Source organism: Arachis hypogaea, chromosome 11 (genome assembly GCF_003086295.3).
Source record: "Arachis hypogaea cultivar Tifrunner chromosome 11, arahy.Tifrunner.gnm2.J5K5, whole genome shotgun sequence".
Taxonomy (NCBI): domain Eukaryota; kingdom Viridiplantae; phylum Streptophyta; class Magnoliopsida; order Fabales; family Fabaceae; genus Arachis; species Arachis hypogaea.
In genome coordinates this window covers 40906961-40909615 of record NC_092046.1, presented here as the reverse complement: position 1 = coordinate 40909615, position 2655 = coordinate 40906961, and the positions used below count along the sequence as shown (strand labels likewise).

The following is a 2655-nucleotide window of genomic DNA, read 5'->3' as shown; positions in this document are numbered from 1 at the left end:
AGGCTTTTGATCCTTCCATGAGAAATTTGGATGATTTCTCCATGATGAGTTATAGGTGTTTCCATAAGGTTCACCTAAGTAATTCACCTCTGCTATTGCAGGATTCTCAGGATCATAAGCTTCTTCTTCAGAAGATGCCTCTTGAGTACTGTTGGATGCAGCTTGCATTCCATTCAAACTCTGAGAAATCATATTGACTTGCTGAGTCAATATTTTGTTCTGAGCCAATATAGCATTCAGAGTATCAACTTCAAGAACACCCTTCTTCATAGGCGTCCCATTACTCACAGGATTCCTCTCAGAAGTGTACATGAACTGGTTATTAGCAACCATGTCAATGAGTTCTTGAGCTTCTGCAGGCGTTTTCTGTAGGTGAATAGATCCACCTGCAGAGGTATCCAATAACATCTTTGATAGCTCAGATAAACCATCATAGAATATATCCAGGATGGTCCATTCTGAAAGCATGTCAGAAGGACACTTTTTGGTCAGCTGCTTGTATCTTTCCCAAGCTTCATAGAGGGATTCACCATCTTTTTGTTTGAAGGTTTGAACATCCACTCTAAGCTTGCTCAGCTTTTGAGGAGGAAAGAACTTGGCTAGGAAAGCCTTGACCAGCTTATCCCAAGAGTTCAGGCTATCCTTAGGTTGAGAGTCCAACCATACTCTAGCTCTGTCTCTTACAGCAAAAGGGAAAAGCATGAGCCTGTAGACTTCAGGATCTACTCCATTAGTCTTAACAGTATCACATATCTGCAAGAATTCAGTTAAGAACTGAAAAGGATCTTCAGATGGAAGTCCATGAAACTTGCAGTTCTGCTGCATCAGAGAAACTAATTGAGGTTTCAGCTCAAAGTTGTTTGCTCCAATGGCAGGAATGGAGATGCTTCTTCCATGTAAATTGGAATTTGGTGCAGTAAAGTCACCAAGCATTCTCCTTGCATTGTTGTTGAGTTCGGCTGCCATCTCCTTTACTTGTTCGAAATTTTCAATCAAGTTGTCTCTGGATTGTTGTGATTTAGCTTCTCTTAATTTCCTCTTCAGAGTCCTTTCAGATTCTGGATCAGCTTCAACAAGAATGCCTTTTTCTCTGTCCCTGCTCATAAGAAAGAGGAGAGAAAAAGAAAAGAAGAAGAATCCTCTATGTCACAGTAAAGAGGTTCCTTATTGTTAGTAGAAGAAAATAAGAAGAGAAAAATCTGAACTCAGAAAGAGAGAGAGAGGGTTCGGATTTTTGGTGGGTGAGGGAGAGATGTTAGTAGATGAATAAATAAATAGAATAAGATGAGAGAGGGGAAATTTCGAAAATAATTTTTGAAAAAGAGTTAGTGATTTTTGAAAATAGTTTTTGAAAAAGGTTAGTAGTTTTTTTCGAAAATTCAAAATAAAAATAAAATAATTAGTTAATTAAAAAGAAATTTTTGAAAAAGGGGGAAGATATTTTCGAAAATAGAGAGAGTTAGTTAGGTGGTTTTGAAAAAGGTAAGAAACAAACAAAAAGTTAGTTAGTTAGTTGAAACAAAAATCAATTTTGAAAAGATAAGGAGTTGGGAAGTTAGAGAAGATATTTTGAAATCAAATTTTTGAAAAAAAGATAAGATAAGAAGATATTTTTGAAAAGATATGATAGAAATTAGTTTTTAAAAAAGATTTGAATTTTTAAAATCATAATTAATGACTTGATTCACAAGAAATCACAAGATATGATTCTAGAACTTAAAGTTTGAATCTTTCTTAACAAGCAAGTAACAAACTTGAAAATTTTTTTGAATCAAAACATTAATTGTTATTGTTATTTTCGAAAATTTGGTATAAAAATAAGAAAAATATTTTTGAAAAATATTTTTAGAATTTTCGAAAATAACTAAGAAAAATGAAAAAGATTTGATTTTTGAAAAAGATTTTGAAAAAGATAAGATTTTTAAATTGAAAATTTGATTTGACTCATAAAAACAACTAGATTTTAAAAATTTTGGAAAAAGTCAAATCTAATTTTCGAAATTATGAGAGAAAAGAGGGAAAGATTTTTTTTTTTTTGATTTTTGAATTTTTAATAATGAGAGAGAAAAACAAGAAAAATGATGCAATGCATGAAATTTTTAGATTAAAACAATGAATGCATGCAAGAATACTATGAATGTCAAGATGAACACCAAGAACACTTTGAATGTCAAGATGAACACCAAGAAAATATTTTTGAAAAATTTTTAATGCAAGAAAAACATGCAAGATACCAAACTTGGAATTCTTTAATGCTTAGACACTAAGAATTCAAGAATGCATATGAAAAACAAGAAAAGACACAAAACATGCAAATGCAAAGATCAAACAAGAAGACTTACCAAGAACAACTTGAAGATCATGAAGAACACTATAAATGCATGAAAATTTTCAAAAAATGCAAGATGCACATGCAATTGCAAACCAAACTTATAACATGACACATGACTCAAACAAGAAACAGAAAAATATTTTTGATTTTTATGATTTTCTAAAATTTTTTTAGATTTTTCGAAAAATTAATTGAAAAAGAAAAATAAGGATTCCAAAATTTTTTTAATATGAATTCCAGGAATCTTGCATTCTTAGTCCAAAGCTTCAGTCCAGGAATTAGACATGGCTCACTAGCCAGCCAAGCTTTCAATGAAAGCTCCG

The 2655-nt window shown here is 31.9% G+C and overlaps 1 non-coding gene across 1 annotated transcript; it reads left to right on the top strand.

Annotated features, from left to right (window-relative positions):
- The first annotated feature begins 462 nt into the window (after nucleotides 1–462).
- On the top strand, nucleotides 463–570 carry LOC112724754 (small nucleolar RNA R71). Its single transcript, XR_003163902.1, has one exon. It is a non-coding gene; the product is annotated as a small nucleolar RNA R71 (small nucleolar RNA).
- Nucleotides 571–2655: the final 2085 nt, after the last annotated feature.